This window comes from Sphaeramia orbicularis, chromosome 5 (genome assembly GCF_902148855.1).
Source record: "Sphaeramia orbicularis chromosome 5, fSphaOr1.1, whole genome shotgun sequence".
In the NCBI taxonomy this organism is placed as follows: domain Eukaryota; kingdom Metazoa; phylum Chordata; class Actinopteri; order Kurtiformes; family Apogonidae; genus Sphaeramia; species Sphaeramia orbicularis.
This window is the reverse complement of record NC_043961.1, coordinates 41,426,712-41,453,928: the sequence shown is the minus strand read 5'-3', so window position 1 is coordinate 41,453,928 and position 27,217 is coordinate 41,426,712. Positions and strand designations below refer to the sequence as shown.

Here is a 27,217-nt window from a genome sequence, read left to right as displayed (position 1 = left end):
AATACTTCACTACTGTACTCAAGTATGTTTTGGGAGAATTTGTACTTTGAGTATTTTTTATTCTGTTTACTTTCACTTTTACTTCACTACATTTCCTAACTCAGTTGCATACTTCTACTCCCATATATTTTTAATGCACAGTATCATTACTCATTACTAGGGATGTAACAATATGAAAATTTCATATCACAGTTATTGTGACCAAAATTATCATGGTTATCATTATTATCGCCGTATTGTTGAAATTGTACTCAAAATGTTCTAAAAGTACTAATACACACACTAAAATAATTTAACCAAGTTGTATTTTGAAAATAAATAAATAAATAAAATAACTGGCACAATGTACCGTCTGTTGCAGAAACATTCAAATATTAACCCTTAGTGATCTCAGCCTATTTTGTCCATTTTTCAGTACTTTTGATTTTTTCTTTAAATACTATATAAACAAATGTTTACTATACCCATGTTTGGGATCTGTTTTTTCAGTGCAACTTCATCTATATCATCTGTCTATTACTTTTTTTCACTTTAACCTATTATAAAAACCTAAAAGGACAAAAAACACCAAAAAAAAAAAAATCCTGCATGAAAAATGTATATGATTTATTGCATAAATAACACACAGATGTAGAACGAACCTTTTCAAAGACTTTAAATGTGAATATTGGTTCCAAATACTAGGTATATAAAATTAAAATTGTAATAAATTAAAACTATACACAAATATTTAACATAAAAACAGATCTTTACATAGACGTTTTCCCCTGAAAGTGCGGTAATCAAACACAGTTATCATGATAATTAGAATTTAAACATTAATACTAACCATCTGCAATTTTACCGCAGTTAATCGTTATTCCGGTAATTGTTACATCCCTACTCGTTACAAAATAAATTAAAGGAAATTTGGTGTTTTCTCCGCTAAGATTACCGCTGACTACAGCAAAGTCAGGAAGATGATTTGTCATTGGGCCTAAACACATAATGAACAAGTGCAAACAACATTCACACTCAACCTGTTGGCAATCTGTTGATGTGAGCAGCAGCGTAATATTCCAAATTCTGACTAGCTTTGGTTGTTATTAACATTTACTTGGACTTTTGCTTTCATTACTGCAGTACATTTAATTGTAGATTACTTGATATATTTAAGCACAGTAGATACTAGATACTCAAAGACTTTAACTTGAGTAATATTTCAGTTGGTGACTTGAACTCCTACCAGAGTCTTTTTTTGGTAGGGTACCTGTACTTCTGCTGAAGTGTGACTTTCCAGTACTTTATACAACACTGTTCTTGTTTGATTTGTTGTTGGTGGTGTATCATGATGGAACATATGTTTTTCTTATGGATTAAGCATCAATTTTGGTCATAAAAAATAAACAAAATATTGGAAAAACAAATCTAAAGAAAAGACCAACAGTAGTAACGAATGAAATCCTGCAGATGCTATTGTCTGTGCACTGTTATTTAAAACTATTACATATCATTATCCTCACATCACAGCTGCCTCACTCATACACAAATGGACAAAAGTATGTGGACCCATTGAATTCAGGTGTTTCTTTTCTAACAGGGCTCTGGAATACAAAACAATAATGACAAATGTCATAATATAATTTTATATTGGGATAAATATTATATTATTATTAATATTGATGTTTCTATGTCAGATCCTCATGAACAGGACATCTTACAGCTGTAGACATGATGTGTCCCAATACTTATGTCCATATAGTTTAGAAACATCAGTATGTCCTTAAAGTTTAATGGGATATTTTTCTTCCTCAGTGAGATGTGAAGAAAGTAGATGGTTAGTTGTGGTAGAAAATTAATATTTACAGTCAGAGCAGGAAAAATATTAGAGAAATTTTGAGGTAGAACATTTTAAATCATAGTCATGGATAAAATAAAAAAACATCAGTGTTGAGAGAAATGAAGTCAAAACCATCTCTGAGGCATTTTGGAAACAAAGAAAACAATTTAAACCAAACTAACCCAATGCAATATTTATCCCAATATAAAACTATATTATGACATTTGTCATTATATTTTTGTATCCCAGACCCCTGTTAGAAAAGAAACACCTGAATTCAACGGGTCCACATACTTTTGTCCATTTGTGTATGAGTTAGGTAATTATTATATGAAGATAATAATATGCATCTTTGAACCCAGCCTTTGCCCCCACCCCCTAACCCATGACATATTTCTCAACTTTTTTTTTTTTTAAACAAAAACAGCTCCATAGACGTGTAATGACCATCACTTGTTCTGGATTCTAGAGGCAGTGTTTCCATGTAAAAATGATAATACATATAACATAAAGAAATTATTCAATTGCCGATGTTTGTCAGATTTTTTGACAGTTTTTTAGAGTTTACAAAATTAAGAGATTTATTCTTTAACATCCAATCATGTGTCAGATCACTGGTGATGCATTTAAGCATTAAGGTCATGTTTAAATTGATATTTAGGTTGTTTCAGCTACAGTTTAATTCTTAAAGACCCAAACATCCAACTTTTACCTAAACCATCTACTGATGTAAACTGTTTAAAACCTGTTGATCCACTAATTCTATCAATCCATGTAAATACCTGGTGCAAAATACAGTTTGTCATCTTTTCATGGTCATCAGATATGACCCATTTGAACGTTCAGAGGTGCTGTAGTTACTATGGAAACACCGTCATCTTCTACAATATTGATTCACCAGTAAAACCTATGGAGTTGGATCAGTGACAGTGGATAAAATTAAGAAAAAACAACCAATAAAAAAGAAAACTACAAAATGATAAATGTGAAAAAATAAGCAAAACATTTACTAAAATAAAGTAAAAAAAGAATAAAATAAGCAACAAAATGAACAAAAAGAGGCAAAGTAATTAATAAATGAACAAAAATGAATAAGAACAAAATAATGAAATAATGAGTAACATTAACAAAATAACCCACAACCTGAACAAAATTGAAGAAAAAATAATAAAACAGGACACAAAATGTCTTGTGGTTCTTTCTTGTGTTTTTCAGGTGAACATCCCTCTGAGAACCAGGGGACGCTGTCCTACTTCAGTATCCCACATGGTGTACCACGTTCACCAGAGGCCAAGGCTCTGTGGAAGGCAGAGTTTCAGCAGCATCCTCTCCCCTTCAGCAGCACTGTGGTCCTGAGCCTCACCCCCCCCCGCCGACACCCCCATTGGGGAGTACGCAGTGAACCTGAACCTGAACAATGAGGACGTTCCACTGGCATCGCTGGTGCTGCTCTTTAACCCCTGGTGTCCTGGTAGGTCAAAGGTCACCCATAGACTGGATTACACCATCATACAGGAGTCAAAGAGCTGCATCCACGTTAACAACCACAGATCATTAATGAGCACGAACAGGTTCTACGAGACGGACTTTAGAATACATAGGGATGTCCACAAACGCTTTGTATGACAATTGTCGAAGTTTTTAGTTTCAAAGTTGAGTGAAGTAAAAAAAAAGGGCGTCAATCAAGCTACTTCACATCTAATAACAACAATAAATGGACAGATAGTGATAGTGATGATCATTTCTACAGAAACGTTTCATCATAAGGTCTGGACTTAATGCTTTCCAAAGGCAGTGTCTGCAACTCCTCAGTAAGGAAAGTATCTGTTGGCTGTCCTAAAAGATGGTAGAGGTTCCTAAATGATGGCATCACCTACCTAATACATATATATATATATATATATATATATATATATATATATATATATATATATATATATATATATATATATAACTTGTTAGTGTTTTAGTGTCCAACTGGACATCAGAAGGACAGACAAGGGTTTATTCCACTGGTCACTTTATTGTTACAAGAGTACTGGTTACTGTCGGCTTTAATCATACCATATATATATATATATATATATATATATATATATATATATATATATATATATATATATATATATATATATATATGTATATTTATTTATTTATTTATTTATATTTATACACAGGGTGGGGAAGCAAAATTTACAATGAAGATTTAGTTGTTTTTTCTCAGCAGGCACTACGTCAGTTGTTTTGAAACCAAACATATATTGATGTCATAATCATACCTAACACTATTATCCATACCTTTTCAGAAACTTTTGCCCATATGAGTAATCAGGAAAGCAAATGTCAAAGAGTGTGTGATTTGCTGAATGCACTCGTCACACCAAAGGAGATTTCAAAAATAGTTGGAGTGTCCATAAAGACTGTTTATAATGTAAAGAAGAGAATGACTATGAGCAAAACTATTACGAGAAAGTCTGGAAGATACTATTAAAGAAGAATGGGAGAAGTTGTCACCCGAATATTTGAGGAACACTTGCGCAAGTTTCAGGAAGCGTGTGAAGGCAGTTATTGAGAAAGAAGGAGGACACATAGAATAAAAACATTTTCTATTATGTCAATTTTCTTGTGGCAAATAAATTCTCATGACTTTCAATAAACTAATTGGTCATACACTGTCTTTCAATCCCTGCCTCAAAATATTGTAAATTTTGCTTCCCCACCCTGTGTGTGTGTGTGTGTGTGTGTGTGTATATATATATATATATATATATAAGAGCATATCTACATAAAAATAACCTTTTAAGACTACCATTATAATAGGCTGAGATTTCGTTATGGTTTTTGGTTTATTTTTGCTATGAAAGTGTCAGATGATTAAAACATGCTGTGTTATAGCAAAGAAAGCAAAAACAAAAAAAAAAAAACAGAATTAAATTGAATTTTTTTTTAATCATTTTGATTATGAAAAATTCTCTGTTCACTTTGTCTAGTTGTAGATAGAACCCCTCATTTCACTGAAAAAAAACATCCATCATCTGTTTCAAATATAGACATTGCATTTGTTTATGCCCTGGATCTGCATATGGATTTACACACACGCACGCACGCGCACACACACACACACACACATATCTATATAAAATATTTGCAGCTAAAAATAAAACTATGAATGAACTTTACAAACCACAAATATACAGATAAACCAGTGAAAAAAGGTGACCTCCCCCCAACAAAAAAACAAACAAACAAACAAAAAAAACCCAGCTCCACTAAAGTCCACAACACCCATTTGAATTTTGAGACTAAACAGTTCAGGAGTTGTGGCAATTTGAATGCCATAAAGTTTAAAAAGTAGCACCGGTGATACAATTGTCTAAAATGGGATAATAATAATAAATAATAACAACAGTATAAAAGTATATATAAAATATCTATAGATATAAACAATACCAAACCAGTCCAATGGCATCTATGAACAATATGTCAGTGCATTCTTCAACACATTTGGATCCAACTTGCTATCATATACCAACTGAACATGGAACTAACATCCTTCTGACATCATGTGCGTCACAATAAGTGTCCGTGTGAAACACAACAGTGGAACCAGTGTTTAACGGCAGAGAAATTAAAGAAATGAAGCCTTGATTCAGGAAAATTGTAAAATAATATTTTTTTCAATTAACTGATTAATCATTTCAGCTGCAGATATAACATCAAAGTAGGTATTTTCCACACATTCACATGCTGATAAATTTAGGTCCTATTTGAGTATTTTAAAGTTAAGATTTTACAAATAACCCCCTTGGAAGAATTCTGTATTTTCAAATTTTCATCCCTTTTGAAGTGTGTGTGATGTTCACAGTCATAAACAGATTACAGTACCATGTGAGTATTAAATAGATTTGTGTAACGTTTATCTACAGATGACTCAGTGTTTCTGTCTGATGAGGTGCAGAGACAGGAGTATGTGATGAACGAACAAGGCATGATCTACGTAGGAAGTGGAAACTACATCAGCTCAGTTCCTTGGGATTATGGACAGGTACGTTTGAACGTTTAGACAGGTACGTTTGAACGTTTAGACAGGTACATTTGAACGTTTAGACAGGTACGTTTGAACGTTTAGACAGGTACGTTTGAACGTTTAGACAGGTACGTTTGAACGTTTAGACAGGTACGTTTGAACGTTTAGACAGGTACATTGGGACAATTGGACAGGAGTATTTGGACAGGTACGTTTGGACATTTGGACAGGTACGTTTGGATGTTTGGACAGGTACGTTTGGATGTTTGGACAGGTATGTTTGGATGTTTGGACAGGTATGTTTGGATGTTTGGACAGGTATGTTTGGATGTTTGGACAGGTACGTTTGGATGTTTGGACAGGTACGTTTGGATGTTTGGACAGGTATGTTTGGATGTTTGGACAGGTATGTTTGGATGTTTGGACAGGTACGTTTGGATGTTTGGACAGGTATGTTTGGATGTTTGGACAGGTACGTTTGGATGTTTGGACAGGTATATTTGGATGTTTGGACAGGTACGTTTGGATGTTTGAACAGGTATGTTTGGACCATGTGACTGTTGAGGGTGGAACACTGACACTGGGTGTGATTATGGAGCAGCACAAACCTCTGCCAATGTGGTGAAATTCAACAAACCATATATAATCACACTGGCTCCATGGACACATCGTTATCCTCATATCATAATGGCACAAGTCATACACAAATGGACAAAAGTATGTGGACGTGTTGAATTCAGGCATTGCTTTTCTAACAAGGGTCTGGAATACAAAACAATGACAAATGTAATAATATAGTTTTATATTGGGATAAATATCATATTGATTAATTATTGATTAATATTGATGTTTCTATGTCAAATCATCATGAACATGACATCTTACAGCTGTAGACATGATTTGTCCCAATATTTATGTTAAGTTGTGTATGATTTAGGTAAATATGATATGACGCTAACGACATGTACTGCTTAAAGATTTAATTCCAAACCATCCTGTTGAGGACTTTCCATTTTCATGTTTTTCTGTCCAGTTTGAGGACGACATGGTGAAAATCTGTATGAAGATGCTGAACGTCAGCCACTTACACAAGAAGCATCCAGCCCAAGATGTGGCCTCTCGCTGTGACCCCATCTACATCAGCCGACTCATCAGCGCCATGGTACCACATAACACCCTGGACACAACGCTCAGTATCTCCCAGTTTTACACCAGTTTAAACACCACATTAAATAAAAGTAAATTAAAACAATGAAACAAGGACGAATAAAAGCAAGAGAGAACCCAGTGACCTCTCAACCATGGGCAAAGCATATTCATATATTTGTATGCTGAAATATACTGTTTTTGGACTGAAATAATAATAATAATAATAATAATAATAATAATAATAATAATAATAATAATAATAATAATAATAATAATAATAATAATAATGGATTAGATTTATATAGCGCTTTTCTATGAATGCATACTCAAACCACGCATAGCGGATCCAGTATTCATTCACTCACTGGTGATAAACTACAGGTAGCCACAGCTGCTCTGGGGCAGCCTGATGGAAGCATGGCTGCCAATTAGTGCCTCTGACCACCACCGAACATTCATAAACATTCATACACCAGTGTGAGTAGCAGCACTGGAGGCAAGGAGGGTGAAGTGTCTTTGTTTTTGTTAACGTAATTATCAAAAATGAAAAAATTAATAAATATGATCCTATTATAAATAATAATAACACGTAACATACAAACACATAACACATAAATACATAACTTAAACTGTGAAAAACGTCAGTAACATTGGAGTAAAAGGGCTGCAGGTTTGGATCTGTGTCAAAGCTAAATGAAAATGAACCAGACAATAAACTAAAACTGACGTGTGTTGGAAGATAATATCAGGTTATTTCGACACTGAAACATCTGTCTGTTGTAAGGTTGTTGCATCACAACTGAAAGTCCTTTTCAGATGATTCATGACTTCTCACCAGAGGCAATTTCTCATAGACTGCAAGGGAAGCTCGGCTTCCCCTAAAATTACGAAAATTAAATGGTTAAATATGTACGGTTGTGTTGAGATTTCATTGACTACAAATGTGTTAGAACAAGTTCGTTCAGAATCAGCTTTATCACAAATCAACGGACTCGATGTTGTTCACTTCTCATATATTCGTGTTGCGCAGTTTTCTCATATGATCTATGGTCAATGCATTTGCCCGTAGACACCCAGTGTCCATGCACTTCAATGGGACTGAGTGGAAGAGTTTTTTTCATTGCCTCAAAACTGGAAGGTAATTAAATAAATGCCACGATGTTGTCCCGCCCCCGGACGCCTGGCGTCTCTGGGGGTGTATGGAGCTGTGGGCGGAGCTCAGCTGGGCTGGACGCTGGGCTTCCACGTGTTGATTGGAGGATCAGTCGAAAGGCTGAATCCCATTTCATTGACAGCTAGTTTGAGATATAGTCCTTCACTTGACAGAGTTCAGTTTAATTTTGTCGCGCATTCTGCTTGTGAAATCGAGAGAGAAACAACTAGGAAATTACTTGTTCATTTCTTGCACTGTAAATAAAACACACTCATTGTACTTCCTTGTTTCAATTTAACATAATTTCAACGTTTTCTTGTTTACTTGGTACGGTAAGGTCACCGACCATTTTCTTAAAAAGGAATGGAGGGCCAAATTTATGTTTAAATAACTTGACATTTTTTTGATGTAAGCCGACAATGAGCTTCCCCTGTCTGAAAGATGAGCAGCCGTCACTGCTTCTCACTGGTACTTGAACACATCACACAAACACCTACAGTTCAGGTAGAAGTAGACTGAACACATGCCCACTGTATCATCTACCACTCTGGTCAACAATTATTTTGAAAAAGATATTCAAAAGTTTGAGGAAGACAAAGTTATCTGATTTCACGTTCATAAATGTGATATATTTTTTTAGGGTTTCTTTCTTCCCTTGTGACAGGAATGTAAATTTCTATGGATCATGGATCAAATAAAACCTTTGAGGAGGTCATCCTGTGCTTTAGGAAACAGTTTTTCATATTTTCTGACATTTTTTTGATTTATGACGTGTTAAATGTATCAAATAAAAATAATCAATACATTTTATGACAAAGAAATACTAATAATCATAATAATAATAATTATTATTATTATTTATTGCAGCCCTACTAAAACAGACTGATCAGCATAAATGTTACCAAGCCCTGATCATGAAACTGAAACTTTGTATTTCCAAACTGTGTTGACCCAGCAAAACCAAACCCATACTTCAGTTGGACATTTGTGTCATTATCACAAGTACATGACAGCCACTTAAATCTGATAAACTTACACACATTCAACTCAGTATTAACCCATAAAGACATAGTGCTTCTTTTGTGGCAGTTCTCAAACAAATTGTTCTCTCTATTTTACCTTTCTTAAGCAATTTATCACCATTTATTATAATATTATCCTTTGTATTTTTAATTTTTCAGTGAAAAACATGTATTTTCTGATATTTAATATACTAATCATGTAGATGTTCATTAAAGCTCAGAGTAAAGTTGAGGGTTATTATATCAAACAGAGAAAAAAACTGAAGAAAACATGCCTTTTTCAGTCAAATCTCTCATTAACTGATCATAAACCCAGTGTGTCCATCCACTGCCATTGATCCAACTCCATGGGTTTTACTGGTGAATCAATGTTGAACAAGATGACAGTGTTTCCACGGTAACTACGGAGCCTGTGAACGTTCAAATAGGTCATATCTGATGACCATGAAAATATGACAAATGTATTTACATCAGTTATTTACATGTATTGATAGGATTAGTGGATCAACAGGTATTAAACAGATTAGATCAGTAGATGGTTTTGGTTGCCAGTGTTTGTTTGGGTCTTTATGGGTTAAATGTTCTGTAAAGGAACATGTCAGAGCAGTAGTTAGCACTATCACCTCACAGCACCAGGTCCTGGGTTTGGTCCTAGCATCAGGTTCAATGACAGGCCTTTTTGTGGAGTTTTCATGTTTTCCACATGTGTAGGTTCTATCTTGGTGACCTCTGCAGTAGTGATGGGCGATTCACGAATGAATCGTTCAAAAGAATCGATTCATTTAAGTGAATGAGTTGAATTGATTCGCAAATGCAACTGAATCGATTCAGCAGCACTTTGCTAATATTACTGTTTATTATCACATAAACTAGTCAGAACCACCCATTAAGTCTGGAAGCACTGTGTGACGCATCGTGCAGCAGGTCGTCTCCACGGCAAGATCTTTGATTGTATCATGAGGCTAGGTACCAGCGACAGATGGACCGAGCCATGGTAGTGAACTGCTGAATGAAAGAGTGGCTCAGTGGGGCCAAGTAGAGCCAAGTAGAGCCAAGTAGAGCCGAGTATGGCCGACTTGCTGAATCGTTCACGAATCGCTGAATCGTTCACAAATCACTGAATCGCTGAATCGTTCATGAATCGATGACTCGCTGAATTATTCACGAATCTATGACTTACTGAATTGCTTCACAAATCACTGAGTTTATTTGAGTTGATCTGAAGTCAGCTAGTTTTGTAATTTTAAAATGTTAAAGTTTAATTGCAAGAAAGCACGCTAATAAAATTAAACTAAACACACAGAGCAAGAAGTTGTTTTAAGCAACATAAAGTAGATAGATTGACAAAGTAGTACTACGTTGATATAGTAGTGAAAAATCATTAAGTTTTATAATTTGCTAACTAGATTATTCATAGATGGACAGAAAAGAGAGATATTAAGGGTTAGACCTCATCACCCTCCTATGACAAGTGGTGTAATGGTATAAGCAAAAGCGGGGCATAAGGACTGTAGGTTCACGACTGATGTCTGTATGATTTTTTTTTCTTTTTTAAATTGGTGCATCAAATGAATTAATTTGCAACAGACAAACAAACCTAAACAGATAAGTTACTTAAAAGAATCTGACTTCCCATCACTACTCTACAGCACCCTCTCTCTGCATATGTCACATCCTGAGTGTACCCCGTCCCACTGGTAGCTGGAATGAGATCTAAAAATTCAATTAACCCAGAAAGACCCAAACACCCATCAGCGTCCTAAACCATCTACTGATGTAACTGTTTAATACCTGTTGATCCACTAATCCTATTAATATATGTAAATAATTGGTGTAAAATACAGTTTGTCATCTTTCCGTGGTCATCACCCATTTGGACGTTCAGAGTCTCCGTCGTGAACGTGGAAACACCGTCATCTTCTACAACATTGATTCAGTAGTAAAGCCCAGAGCTGGATCAATGACAGCAGATGAACACACTGGGTTTATGTTCAGTTAATGAGAGATTTGACTGAAAAAGTCACTTTAACTGTTACGGTCTGGCCCTTTCTCACATCTAGGGTGATCAGGCGCTTGTGAGCCACATGTGGGACAAGGAGTGTGTTTGTGTGGGACAATGTGGGACACGTAACCGTAATGCTGGAAGAAAAGTCTAGATTTTTAAACAATGTGCATCTTATTGTCAAGCTTATAAATATGAATAACAACAATTTGATTTGAGTATGCATATTTCTGCACTGGGCATTTATTTTTTTGCTTTTTCTGCACAGGTTTCAACAACTTTTTTTGCTTGTAAAAACAAAACAAAAAATATACTTGTAAAAACTCAAAAAAGAAACCTCAAGTTTCAAATATTGTAATTAAATACTTTTATAAAATCAGCTTATTTTAATTTGAGTACATATTCTCAACCCTCAAAGGTAAATTAATCTATGTGCAATAAAACAAAAAGTCATAACTGACAACATTATAACAGCTGTTTCCACTTCCAGACAACCTAAAATTACTTGGACCAAAAACCTTTGTGCATCCATACACAGAACAGTCAAACATTTTGCATTCTAACACAGTAATAAAAATAGAATAAGATAAAGTAAATATCCTGTGGAATTTTGTCAAAAAATAAATATCCACATACTTAACAAAAGCATATTTGTTTCTTTGTTGTCTCTCAGTTCAAACTCCAAATTTAAAAATATGCAAAAGGGAATAGGGATCAAATCTAACCAAACATCACATACATACAGTGCATATCTTAAAGTCATACTCGCCTCTATGCGTGATAGAGAAATAAGTTTGACACAGTTCACAGAATACCCTCTGTGAATCATCCCCCACCACTTTCACCCACGTATAAATATTTTCCCATTCTTTTCTGTAGTTGCATCTTCTTTTTTTTGCGCAGAGTTTCCATGATTTCCGCCAATATTTGCATGCCGGTGTCTGAGGCTTTTCCCTTTGTTTTTTGTGTGTCAGTGGGCAGAGGTCAGGAGGACACAGGTGACAAGTTGATGGACTCCTGACCCCATGTGTATGTTGGTTGATTGACAGTGGACACAGCCAATGGTGATCGTGCTTTCACCTCTATAAAATGAAAGTCGTGTTTGGAGGAAGGCGACTGTCTGCACTTTGGAAAGCCAGAGCCAATCAAATGCGGTATATCGTCCCAATTTGCAGGACGTGGAGAAAATGGTCATAATGCTGTGCAGTCCCGCACAAAGTGGGACGCCTGGTCACCCTACTCACATCCCTTTTTCCCTTCCCCTCTGTAACTCTCCCAATGTCACCACCTGGTGGCATTGGGAGGCATTTTCTGTGCTTCCTACAGGTGGGGCTTCCTGGAGCTGGTGCACACCTGCAGGTGATCTGCAATCAGCACAGTATTTAACACCTTTCCATACTGATGCAGAACACCAGATGATTCCATGTGAGACTCCATCTTGCACTGTGCACACTCTGGGAGCATACCTGTGGAGGAAGCCAGCCATTGTTAATCTATTGTTCTACTACATCTGAGCTTAGTGATGGCAAAGTGAAGCTCTCTGACACAATGAAACTTGTCATCACAATTGTATTGAAAAAGGTTCACTACTCCAAGCTTGTTTCGATCATGTGACCTATGACGTCTGAAGCTTCATTTAACACATAGGCTACACTACATGACTGTTTCGAGCACTAATTCAATGGTAGTGGTTCATGCTTCACTGCTGATAAATCTGTATGGGTGATTTGATAAGTACATTAACTAAATAACTAACTAACTAAATAAATAAATGAATAAGACAAGCGCTCGGAGAGTGCAGACCTCTGGCAAGACAGATCTGACCCCCGATCACCACCAAAATGAAATAATTTCTTCCTTGTGCCAGTATCAACATTTCCTGAAAATTTCATGAAAATCCGTCCATAACTTTTTGAGTTATCTTACTAACAAACAAACAAACAAACACGCAAACACACAAAGCAAAGTGATCACAATACCTCCTGGAGGTAATAAATCAATGCACGATTTACACACATCACTAAAACCAAGGTAGTACGTATATGTATAGTATTGACCCTGCATGAATTGTTCTGTTAAAGGTGGGGTACGAGATCTTAGAAAAACAGTTCAAGCAAGCTACATTTTGAAAATACTCAGTTCAAAAGTCCAAACCCTTTTCTTCAGACATCCCTCCGAAGCCACGCCTCCAGAGTACTGGAACACGCAATGCTTGTTTCTGAGGGTTCAGGAGTGCTGCACAGCAACTATTTGCCATCTGAGGCTCCGGCTCCATCCCCTACTTTGATCTGTACAGCCTGGCTCGGGCTCTGACCCCAGCCCCAGCTCCGTCTCTGACCCTGGCTTAGGCTCCATCCCCGGCTCCAGCTCCGGCCCTGTACAGCCCCGGCTTGGGCTCCAATGCCGACTATGGCCCCGGCTTCAGTTCCGACCCTGGCTTAGGCCCCGGCCCCGGCTCCGGCTCCAGCCCCATACAGCCCTGGCTCGGGCTCCGACGCCGACTATGGCCCCAGCTCTAAGGTTCAAGGTGACTTTATTTGTACCCGTGGGTAGATTTGTTTTGCAGCAAGCTTTCGCTCACTGCCGGTCACTGCATGCGCATGCGCCCAACACAAATCCTTCGAAAGAATTACAGTGGAGATAATGCAAGCACATACATCACATACATAAGACATAAGACATTATAAACACAGTACACGTGGTCACGTGGTGGAACTTTTTCAGTGGATTTGGTTGTGGGAGGGGGACAGGAAGAGAAGAAGAATGTTAGTGAGGGAGACAGAGATGGGGGAGGGGGTTAAATGCTTGTATGTGGTGAGTCCTTGGAAGTCTGATTGTGTATGAAAATTAAGAGACTCGGACTTCTGTCCTTTATCAGTTCATTCAGTCCTGAATCTTGACCTTGGAAGGATGTTTTGACTGCAAAGGAACAGATTAGACAGGAGTGGCTCCAACTGCTTTACCGGCTCCCAGGAGAAACAGAATTAAACAAGGGAAAAAGTGATTTGATTTCTGCTTAATTTAGTTATAACTTAACTTTTTTTTATAACTGGGCCTCAGCATTACTCCTCACTTCAGAGCAGGTAGGTCCTGCACAGTTCGTCTTTTTACCCTCAGTCCCGCGATTTGCTGGAGCGCATCCACGGTCTGTCCAGCGATGTAATCCAACTTTTGTGTGAGTCCACAGCTCATGCAATCCTCCGACTGTGCCACCATCTGCTGTAATACCTTCACGTTGTCACTAACTGCTCTGAAGTGCTCCTTAATTTCAATTGACAGCAGCGGGGTCTCTATGTGTGCTGCTGTCTTTCCAACTTTGTGATAAACCAGGGAACTCCAAGACCAATTAGAAGGTGTCCTGTTATCAAAAATCCAAATAGGTAAATATCAATATCCTCCACCGACAGAACCAACAGCCATAGTACCTCCACTTGTTCCAAGCGTCGATCGCATACTGTAAAAGTTCTGTCAGGGCAGGCGGGCTCCTCCCGATGCCTTTGTTCCTGGGTGAAAAAATCTTGTCAATTGCGCTGAGTGTCCAGTTGATCAATTCCATAATTTAGTTGTTCGGGAATACAGCAAGCAGGGGATCCAAAGACAAAAACAGGCAAGATGCAGAGGCAAAAGCAGGAGAAAAAAAAAAAAAGAGGAAGGCAAGGAAAGCTCAGAAACACGTCTGCTCTCGACAGAGGACAGGAAGACTGAGGCTCCAGCTCACGTATCCATGCATACCTCATTCAGTCTCCTTCAACACCCCCGCTCCTACAGAACGGCCCCAGTTCATACCTATCTGGCTAACGTTACATTTCTTAGTAATTTATGGTAGTGACAAAACAGTTTGCTGGTGAACTTTCCATCCTAATATAACTGATATAACCAAACTCTGGCTCTGGCTTCGTTTCCTGTACAGTTGCTCCAAGCCTCTGGGAATGCACGATTCATGCTCGAAGAGGGGTACACGCAGAGGGAGGGACAAATGGCAGTTGATTTTGATAGACATATCACCGTTCAATCATTTTGCGTGGGCGCTCAAAATGAATGGATGGTGTTTTTTCAGTCCTGTCCGTTCCACAGGTGACTAAATTTTTTTATTTTTGTGTTAGAACATTTAATTAATTGGTTGTAATCGGGGTGTGACGGGGATTTTAAGCAATATAGGAAAAAAGGCTCCAGGAAAACATCTCGCACCCCACCTTTTAATGTTAATGTTTGAATGTGTTGAGTGTGTATGGGGCTATAATGGACAGGTGAGTGGATGAGAAAGGTATGGGGGCGGAGCCAGTGTGTGTGAGAGAGAGAGCACGAGTGAGTGAGACAGATCCACCAGTTAAGATTTGCAATAACTTTTGTATCTGTTGTTATGGCGTGGTTAAAGCTGACAGTAACCAATACTGCTCTAACAATAAAGTGACCAGTGGAGTAAACCCTTGTCTGTCCTTCTGATGTCCAGTTGGATGCAAAAATACTAACAAGTTATGTATACATATATATATATATATATATATATATATATATATATATATATATATATATATATATATATATATATATATATATATGTACACACACACACACACACACACACACACACACATAGTGGTGCAGCTTGCCATTAGGCAAGGCAGGCAGCTGCTTGGGGCCCCTAAGCCAGCAGGGGCCCCCAAAGGACCAACAGACTTGACACAAACAGTCTAAAGAATAAGTTCACTACACAGCAGCAGTGAGAAATTGCAGTATAAACTAGCTGTCTCAAATTCTCTGAAGGGGCCCCCTGAGTCCAAATTGCCCCTCCCTCACCTGTCTGTCTCTGTCAGAGTGAGATAATGCATGCAGGTTGTGTGCTATATATATATATATATATATATATATATATATATATATATATATATATATATATATATATATATATATATATATATATATATATATCTTGGGGCCCCAGGGGACCCTTTCTGTGCCACTGCACACATACACATGTTCACATTAATTTCACATCCATTTATTTCAGTGGGTTTCAGTGATGTGGACAAATCAAACATTTATTTATTTATCTGATTTTATTATTTTATTTATTTTCAAATTACCCATACAGATTTATCAGCAGTGAAGCATAAACCGCTACCATTGAATCAGTGTTCAAATCAGTCACATGGTGTGTGTGTCAAATTACATGACACACACACATGATCAGCAAAAAATGAATCAAGCTCCAAAACAAGCTCCACTGAAAATGTGTTAGTTTTTTTTGACACATGCTTCAAAGCTTTGGTGTCACAGCTGACATCACTAGCTAAGCTATTGCAACTGCCTACGCTAAGCCTTTGTCCATTTACTGCTAAGCCACTGCTATGCTAAGTTGTTGTTACTGCCACTGCCTTCGCTAAGCCATTGCCTTCTTACCAGAGGTGGGAAGTAACAAAGTATAAGTACTTTGTTACTGTACTTAAGTAGATTTTTTTTTAGGTATCTTTACTTGAGTATTTATTTTTCTGGTGACTTTTTACTTTTACTCCCGACATTTTTCCATAAATATCTGTACTTTATACTCCTTACATTCTCAGAATAGGCTTGTCACTTTTTCAAACTAAACGGATGTGACAGTACGTAAAATACGACGCTTCAGAGGGAAAATCAATGGTGAAGAGAAGGAGCACAGGCTGTGACCAGGGTCAGTACCAGAGTCCTGCACGGGTCCACTTTCTCCAAACTTTTCCGCCCGTACCAGCAAAGCTGAGTACCACGACCTGACCCGTGATTAAACAGTGTCTACTCAGTAACTCACTTTTAAGGACTTTATTTTTGGCTAAAATGCACGCCATCAATAAACCTCTAATATGTGCTGTTCAATGACGTCTTGGCCAGATGTAAACAGAGGTGAAGCTCACTTCAAAAATAAAACAAACCGGCTGTGGATCAGCCATGGTGAAATTAGATAATTGTCATCATTAAATGTCCTGAAAATGATTTTCATCCATGAATATTCTTTTATTTTTTCACTTCCTTGCCCACTACTCGTCTGCATTCCATTTAAGTTTACCTGCACCCATACCCGTGAAAATTCTGTTGGGTACCAGAACCAGTGCAGGACTCTGGTCGGTACCATTCACTGTGAAATTAGAAAATGTAAACTTTTATGATTTTGCCTGGTTAAATAAGTATTGTTTCATTCATGGTAATAAATGCAGTTTTACTTTTCACTTTTGTACTTTATTACAATTGAGAAGTGTTATTTTTTAACTTTTACTTAAGTAAAGGAGTTGAGTCAGTACTTCTGCTTTTACGAGAGTATTTTTCCACACAAGTAGCTGTACTTCTACTTAAGTACAGAATGTGAGTACTTTTGCCACAACTGCCTCTTACAGCTGAGCTACAACTACTGCTACCACTATTCAGAGGCTAAGCTAGCATCCACCTAGCCACCACAGTATCATCAACCCTGCCCACTGGAAGTCAACGCCATCTGGAGGAAGCCAAGCCATTGCTACTGACATCCCCTCCTGCTAGCTAGCTTGCTGAGCCCCCCCCCCCCCCCACACACACACACACACACACCCTTTCCCCTTTGAGACCTCAGTAAATCTTATTTGTGTTCTTTAAATTCTTTAAATCAGTCTCTGCTCCTTGTTCCGCATTTTGGGTCCAAAATTCTCCACCAACATATCACATTTCATTAATTTTTCTCTGACAAAATGCATGATAGAGAGGATAATATGATAAATAAAGTTTAAATCTAGTGGAAAATTAATTTGGGAACTGTCACAAAAGTAGCTGTAAGTCTTTTTAGGTTAAAATGTAAATTTGTATATGAAAATGTATTTCTGAACCCTTCCTCTTGGTTAGTTTGTCCACAATATAACAAACGTCTGTTTTCTTTGACCTGAGAGTAAAAGTTACATCAGGGGTTAAATCCCCTGAAAACTCAACCATTACTGCTGACTCCCTGGCATGTGATGATATCCATGTTTGTGTGGTTTGTTTTTTCACCTGATTCCTGTGTCAGATCAACAGTGAAGATGACTGTGGGGTCCTGGAGGGCCGCTGGGAGGGGTCCTTCGCCAGTGGTGTCCGACCCACCCACTGGACTGGAAGCCACGAGATCCTGAGGAGGTGGTTCAGCACCAACTGCCGCCCAGTCAAATACGGCCAGTGCTGGGTCTTCGCTAGCGTCATGTGTTCAGGTAACAGCATCTCAAGCTTAGAACATCTGTAGACATTTTAAATCTGTGACACTTCATTGAATCTTCTGAATAAATAACACAATTTTTTTTACTTTTAGTTGCACACTGTAAGAAATGTGATGATTTGTTTCTTTAAAAACCTATAGCATCATAGTAGTCACCTTTCCATTGGAGATATGCGTAAAACTTTACCAGTATTTACTAAATGTCAAAAAAACTGAAGTGCGTAATGTCAATTTTTCTATTCAATCACAAATGCAAGGATTTGTTTATTATTGTGACAAGAAGTTATTCCATAAACATGGTGATGAACATAAATATCTGTTGTTTTGAATCTAGAATGCTCGTTGCCCCTCTAATCCATACTGAATTAAAAAATGATTCAGTTTCCTCGTGTGTCCACACTATGTATGTTTTAAAACTCTTCGTCTTCGCTTGTTGTAACATCCATCAAAATCTGTTTTGTTTTTTTTTGTTCGCGTGATTGTAGTTGTGCCTAAAGGTCTCTCCATTGCAGTTTTGCGTGATATACCAATTTTGCTACGCCTGAAAAAAAACCTCTTGCAAGCGCAAAAATGTTTAATCAGAAAACGAGTTTTGGCAAAATTTGTTTCCATTAGGAAAATGTTTTTGCGCAAGTTATATTTGCCCAATTTGAGGATCAATGGAAAAGCAACTAGTGACATTTAACATGAATGTGTAGATTTAAAGTTCTGAAGCAGTTGGGATATTTAGAAACTTGGTTTATTTGTACGTATGAAAGAAATTAAAAAATAATAATAAAAGATAACAAAAGAACTGACAAATACATATCAGTATTTAGGATCAGTGTCTTCAGTGAGCACTAACTAACCATTTTATAGCTTCAGCTGCAAAACCTGTGAAATGTTAATCTTTTCAGTATAAATTTTCTGTTTTTTCGTCCATGTTAGGCTCCTGAAAAATTGGCCAGAAATGCTGAAAATGAAACCAAGAAAAAAAAAAAAGAAGATTGAAATGTATGATTTTAAAAGCAGCAAAATAAACACATTTTCTTACAACTTAATTTTCCACATGAAACTCCACTCAATATGATATTAGGTTATTTTGTACTGAAATAGGTTGAAATGCAATGAATAAATGACTTAAATAAGTTTATTTTCCCCTGATATTTGTTCTAATGACCTTTAGCCCATTTCATTTGATAAATACTCCTTATTCACACCAGGGGCTTGTTTCTGGGTTAAACAGTGAACGCAGCCGTTTGCGCACCCTTCAGTGCAAATAATGAGCGAACGATGGGTGGGCGAACGCAGAGGCTTAACAAATGCAAAATCCGTTTCTGCACTTGTTGTGTTCGCTAAACCATCGTTCGCTCACTATTTGCGTTCAAGGGTGCGCTAAACAGTTGCGTTCACTATTTAACCCAGAACAATTCCTCCGCTCCTGCTGTTTCCAGTCATCTGACAGCATTATGGTTAGAATGAAGAATTATTATAAGATATTTGTGACCCCGGATCTGTGACCTCCTCCCTTACCCTCACCTGTCTGGATGGACCTTCTCACCCTCATCTGACTATAGATGTACCCCCTCAGCTGTCTGCACCCCCCACACACACCCACACACACACACAAACAAACTGAACTGAACTGAATTATTTAAACATATATATTATGCGTCCGGCTGGACATCTAACGATGATCCCAGTTATTCTGCACCGGTGACTTTATTAACAGAACTCTAAATGGTCACTGTTGGTCGTAACCACGCCGAACAACACGACAAACAGATTGTACAGAAAAACTGAACGCTGTTCCGTTCTTCTCATCCACAAGCTCCTATCTCATTACACCTGCACACACAGACACACACACACCCGCTGGTGTGTGTGGCACCAGTTCACTGGCTCTGCCCCCATACGGTTCTCATTCATTCATTCATTCATTCATTCATTCATCTCTCAAAGCCACACACACTTTGTCCTGAGCTAATCTATATTTATCCATAAATCGATAGAGAATAAAACTCAGTGAGCGGATCAATTCTCACTCGGTAAATTCGTTTTTAAAATGTCCTTGGGAAAAATCTGATATCATTAAAGATATTGTCAAACGTGTTAAAAATCTTCTTTTTCAAATGTAAATAATATTTCAAGGAAATACATGACAGAAATTAAGTGAAATGAACCTACAAGAATACATCCTCCTTCTAATGTGGACCTCCGAGGTCCGTGTTAAAATCAGCTCTGTAGCGATGAACTAGGTGAGCACTCACTTTTGACCAATTAGCCCAGAAACGGGATAGCGCATTTTGCATTGCGTTGGGGTTAACGAACCAACGCACGAACACATTTTTGCGTTGCGTTAGTTGTTAACGAACAAAGAGTGAGCCCAGAAATGGGACAGCACAAAATGTGTTAAATGGACACATTTTGCGTTGCGCTGGGCTTAACGATTTAACAAGCTAGTGCAGAAACGTGCCCCAGTCTCAGATCTTGTGTTGTGATCTTTGTGCTGAAAATGTTTCTTTCTATCAGTCAGAACATGAAGAATTATTAAGGACTTAAGTACTCGTCACATCAAATCAAACACACAGTCAGACTTGCACAACTATTAATTATGATTAATTAACAGCCTCCTCCCTTGTGTCTGTGCCTAAACTGGGTGTTCCTCAGGGTGTGTCAGTATTAATACCAGTGTCATTACCTAAAACCAGAGCCATATATACATAGAGAGAGTTGCAACATGCTTTGATGTCACTGTAACGATGATCATGTGGTTCATGTAAGCCTCAGTAGTTCCAAACAAACTGTCATGTCATGTTGTCATGTTTTTCTATGGGACAGAAAGCAGTGAGTGCGTTATTGCATGATAAATATAAAAATAAACCATACAAAAGTATATTTCCAACCGTCGTTGCACTACTGTATATATGTTTGTATCAGTTCTGTTTCTGGGTAGTGGGGTTGACCACTGAAAGGACTGCATTTATTAGGTAGGTTTATGAAACGAGCACAGGACAAGTAAAATTATTTAATGGCATCACATGCCATTATGATATGTTAATAAATTACAAATAGAATAAAATAACTGTCAAAGTGGACCCATATTTCTACCCGAAGTAAATGACACTAATTAGCACATGACCCCAGCTGACAAACTTAACCAAACACCACCAGGTTCAGCTAAACAACTAAAGTAAAACCTACTGATAATCAAATTTGTACCAACATTACCTTACCTCAGAAACTCCAAAATTTGTTCTAATAGTGGTTAAAGCTCAACAGTCAAGCTAGCTAACTATCAGGCTACAGCTGAAAGTCAAACATATGGGTTGCATAAGATATAAACTTATACAAAAGCTAACATATACCAAAGAAAACAGATTTTACAACATAAATGTCTGCTAATACAGGAAATACGCTGGATAATTTCAGAGATGATGATATCTTATTAACTCTTTCCCCGCCATTGACGAGATATTCCATCAATTGCTTCCCTATGCTTCCCCGACAATGATGAGATTTTCCGTCAATCTGTGTTTTCACTGTTATACAGTAGTTGGAGCTTTTGTGGATCATGTGAATTACTTTCCTTAGTCCAAAAACAAACAATTAAGCAGCTTTTCCAGAAAAATGAAGGACCGGGTGTAACGTTTTCGCACTGGAATCACCGGAATCCCATAGCAACGTATATAGAACCATTCGCTCTGAATGAGGAAATGCCGACTCTGCAGGAACCGCGTGCAGTTTCAAAAGCCTAACAGATGATTATGGAGACAGAGTCCGACAATTCAGTATATGATGGAGCTTCAGAAGAAGCTTTAGAGACAGCAATGTAGACATAGAAGGTGAGGGAGACGGACACGGGAAAAAGGAGCGGTGAGGGTCCGACACAGAGATGAGGAAGAGGAGGGCGGGGGGTGGGGGGCACGGAGCCAATGGAAACAATGACAGACAGTAGAAAGATAAGAGAGACATTTATAGTGGACATTCAAGGAGAAGACTGACAAGCAGATATGGGACAAGACAAAGGACACCTAGTCTGCATCTGTTAGACAGAGTGAGTTCAGATTCTGACTGTGGACACGGATTCAACACAGACACAGGTAAGACACTGTTTTATTGGGCTTTTGTATGAAATAAACAAATACATATAGTATATTCATAAATAGATAAATAACTAGATGTCCATATAATTACTTACAGATCAAACACAGCAGGTGGTCCAACAGGAGGATGTGGTGCAGCCAAGCAAAGACCAGAAATCTACAGTATTTAGTGCATTTGTTTCTTTTTTTTTTCTTGAAAATCAGGAATATGGAGGTGTTTATATGAAAAAGCTAAACTAATATATGAAAAACTCTTAATTGATGTATGCAAATGTGTAAAGTTTATAAGGAACCTGATGATTTAGAAGATGTTTGGTGTGGTTTCCCCTAACATTTTGCGGAATGATGGGATATCTTAGAACTAGTGCTGGGCAACGATTAAAATTTTTAATCGCGATTAATCTCATGGATTTCTGCGATTAATCGTGATTAATCGCTTAGTTATATTGCGGCGGGGGGTGGCATCAACAGCGTGTATTGCCTTTCAGTGATATTTCAGACTCTAAGTACTCCGGTGATAAAAAATAATTCCACATTACAGTGCTTCCAAACAACTGTGTCCTTCTCAACCCACCATCTGAAGAAAATGAAAATGTCCATGTAAAAAACCGGTACTTTTCTCCATGTTTATGTCCTCACCAGTTTATTTCCGCTTGTGAGTGACTGACAGGAGTCATAAACCCACTAATAAGTACTAATACTAATAAGCCCAATAATATGTGATGTTCAGTTGTTAAAAGCAACCAAAAGGGGCCCTGTAGTGGTGGGAATAAGTTGCACTAACGTATGTTTTATCCTTTCGGTGTTACTGTAGTCAGTTCAGACATAAGAAGGAACTAACAGACACGTTTCTTTCACTCTGTTTGTATGGCCCCAAAAACGTTTGCCTATGAGTATTATATGTTCAGTTGTTGTAAGAATGAAAAGTATAAAATATCTCTGATGTGAACCTTTGTTGCTGGATAAAAAGACGTTGTAAATCTTAAATTAATCTGTAAATGCTAATTGTTGGTGTGTCTATGGATTTTTCCATTCCAGTTAGCATCGAGCTAGCAGTCTTTTTCCCATTCATTTAAATGTATAATGCCATGTAAATGCACTAAGGCAATGAACAGAACTTAGACATATTTTGTATGTATGTTGGAGTTTTACAGTGAGTCTCAAGTAAAAGATTTGGACAGAAGTTTTGGACGTCCAGCTTTTCTTGGTAAACCTGTTGTCTATCTGTCGAGCTAATCGCTACACGCACACAAGCAGAAGAATAGGAGTTATAATTGCACTGTTCTTGCTAAGACGTCTGTACTTAGTCTGAGCTAGACAGTGAGCTACACACTGAATTGACGATGCAAGATATGTCCTCTGAAGTTTGCAGCTTTAATCTATGAACTTGACATCATGCAGATTGACAGAGTGAAACTGTAAAATAAAGACAAAATAAATCAATTAGCCATGTCTATTAATGACATGCATATTCACGGAGAATGCATAAATGTAATTATTATAAACTTAAATTGACTGCTAATACAACAATCACATCATAAATAAGTAAAGGTTAGTTCAAAGGCTGGCATATTATACCTAAACACAACCAATGAATTTACGTAAACTTAACATGAGCCTGCATAAAGAATTAGCAACCCATCTCCGACTGCTAGCATAAACGAATTAGCTTAAACATGTTCATAACACATTGTAATAAACTCATCCAAAAATACATCATAAACATGTTTCTAATGGTACGTTTGCATGTGAAATTATTTAGCAAACAACAGAATGATTGATACATTCAGGCGTTGCTTCTGCAGGAGTTAAACAAAGTTTGATTCAGCATTACTCAGAAAGTTTGCTGGCTTTTCTCCTCTCAGCTACCTGCAGTTCACACAGAGCACCGGTGGTGCGTGTGGAGCGCCAAAATAAAAGCATGAGTTTCAAAATAAGAGTCTGTATGTATAAATGAACTCAGACTTGCTTGAAACGCAGAACGGCATTAACGGGAGATTAAAAAAAATTGACAGCGTTATTTAATTAACGCGTTAACGCGGTAATAATGCGTTAACTTGCCCAGCCCTGCTTAGAACTGTTTGTTATTATTATTGTTGTTCTTTATTATTTTATTGTGTGACTTTGAATACAGTGTTACTGTTTATAAACAATAAAGAGTCAAAAATATAAATAGGAAATCAGTTTCATCTTGAAAATAAATATCTTTGAAAAAAATGCAATTTTCTTAGTTTTTTGCTCAAAATTGAATTTTTTCCTGAAAATGACCAATATTCAAATATTTATACCTTATGAACAAATGAAGATATAATAAAGTCGTTTTTTGTGTTTAAAAGTTGAAGTTCTGTTCTTTCTTTTGATGTATTCAGTGTTCACATACACCTAACACAACATTTTCAGTGGGCCTTCAAAGATTAGTGAATATGACCAAAAAGGCTGGTGCTGGCTAGCAACTCACTGGAAAATGCTCTGGCGGGGAAGGAGTTAACTTACTGCTGGAGTTGCTAGATCAGCAGCAATAGAAATGAATGTGTTCCGACACCACCATACTCAATGTTTGGAAATACTGGCGCCTCCATAACCTGTAAGTAGGTCATATTTCAGCCGCCACTTTTACAATGGGAGTCTATGGAAGTGTCGCCACTCTGTTTTCTCTACCGCTCTGCCTAAAGTAACCAAAGACCAGATATATTAGGCTCAGAATAAACAGTATGGTCATGGTGCAGGTGAAGTGTTGTGAACTAGTGATGTCATTGCGTGTAAAAAAAATCCCATAGTCACATTGAGCATCAGTCCTCAGAACCCTTCATGATGCCTGGATACCAATGTCTATGTCGCTGACAGGAAATGGTCATTTACAGCATTAAAACAACACACACTGAGACACAAGTTGCTATTCCATTGACCCCCAAATTGTGTGAATATAACTTGCACATCTAAACTAGCCTAATGGAAAAATGACAATTTCACCAAAACTCTAATTTTTTGAGGAAAAGTTTTTGCACTTGTAAGAGGTATTTTTTTTTTAGCGTAGTGAATTTTGTTTATTGTACAAAACTGCAATGGAAACACCGTTTGGTGCAACTAGAGTCACGTGAACAAAAAAAACGGATGTTGATGGATGTTACAACAGCTGAAGAAGAAGAGTTTTAAAACAAACATGGCGTGCGGTATGTGTGGCCACATGAAGAAACCAAATCATTTTTGAATTTAGTACAGGATAGAGGGGTAACAAGCATTTCAAATTTCAAAACAACAGATATTTATATTCGTCGCCATGTTTATGGAATGACTTCTCATGACATCTTGTGATAATAAATAAACAAATCATCACATTTGTAGTTTAATGGAAAAAACAATATTACACACTTCTGTTTTATCGACATTTAGAAAATATCGGTAAAGTTTTGTGCATTTGTCCAATGGAAAAGTGACTACACTCTGACACGACCAGGATCATCTTAATCGTCTTCTTCATCATCTTTGTCTTCATTAACAGTTTTTTCAAACATCTTCTCTGAAAGTATTGGTCGGATTCATTTCTAATTTTATATGTATCTTCCTTGGGACCATGTCTACAAAGCCTGTTCATATGTTTGAGAAATTTCTCAATATATAAAATGTTCCTTTCCTTCTAATGGTCCATATGTTGATGGTTTATAACATGTAAATGGTTACAGATATCAATATAGCTTCGTTTGATCAGTGATAGAAGTCATATATGGACTTACCACCCACTTCTATTGGGCGACTGATCTCCTGCATCAAGACCACAAGACTCTAACACAGAGAAAGAACCTGACAACCTCACAAATTCAACTGGGGATTGATTCAGATAGAACATGACGCTGACATACAGGGACATTGGAAATGTTTTAATTTATTTTATCATATCTGGCAATCAGAAAAAAACTGTAGGCATTACTTTCAGTGGATGAGGAAATACGCATTGCCCAGCCAAGAAACCCCCCCCCCCACACACACACAAAAACAATATTCTGTTGAACCGTCTTTATCTTTGATTGTGGGATGCATTTTTTGGCAAGATCTTGCACTGATGATGGAGAGTTTGACCGCATCCAAAAGATTCTCAATGGTGTTCAGGTCTGGACTCTGTGGTTCAGGTTTAGAGTCTGTGGTTCAAGTCTAGACTCTGTCACTCAAGTCTGGACTCTGTGGTTCAGGTCTGGAGCTTTTGAATAGAAGTTGCTAGGTTACAATGAAAAGTTGTTAAATCTAGCAACAAGGGTGCTAAGTTGTCATCAGTAATGAAGGCAGAGGTGCATCTTACAGAAGTAGAGGTTCATGATGCATTCAGGGGTTAAGCCTCTGGGAGAACTGGTCCTACATGGAGCAAAGCCAATGCTAGAGTATAAGCATCGGCTTTGTTCATTATTAGATCAAACCACATCTGTAGCAGATAAACAGCACGTTGACTCACCTGAATCAATGACAGGTATAATTGCTGTGAACTGGCGCAGAGCCAGACTGATCTGCCAGGACTAAATACTCGGAGTCAGACATGTCTGGTTCCCATGATGTAAAACAGCACTAAACAGACATGAGCAGTAGGTACTAAACACTGAAACTACAAATACACACTCTGAAAACATGAAAATTAAACTGTTTTATGAGGGTGAAGTTTCTTCACAACACAACTCTTTAAACTAATCAATGATAATACCTCGCCTCATGTCATTGGCAATAATGTATTTAACCCATGAAGACAAAAAAATGTCCACCTTTAACCTAAACCATCTACTGATCTAAACTGTTT

At 37.5% G+C, this 27,217-nt stretch overlaps 1 pseudogene; it reads left to right on the top strand.

Moving 5' to 3' along the window:
• Positions 1 to 27,217, top strand: part of LOC115419587 (protein-glutamine gamma-glutamyltransferase 5-like) — a 73,152-nt pseudogene that overhangs the window by 8,479 nt on the left and 37,456 nt on the right.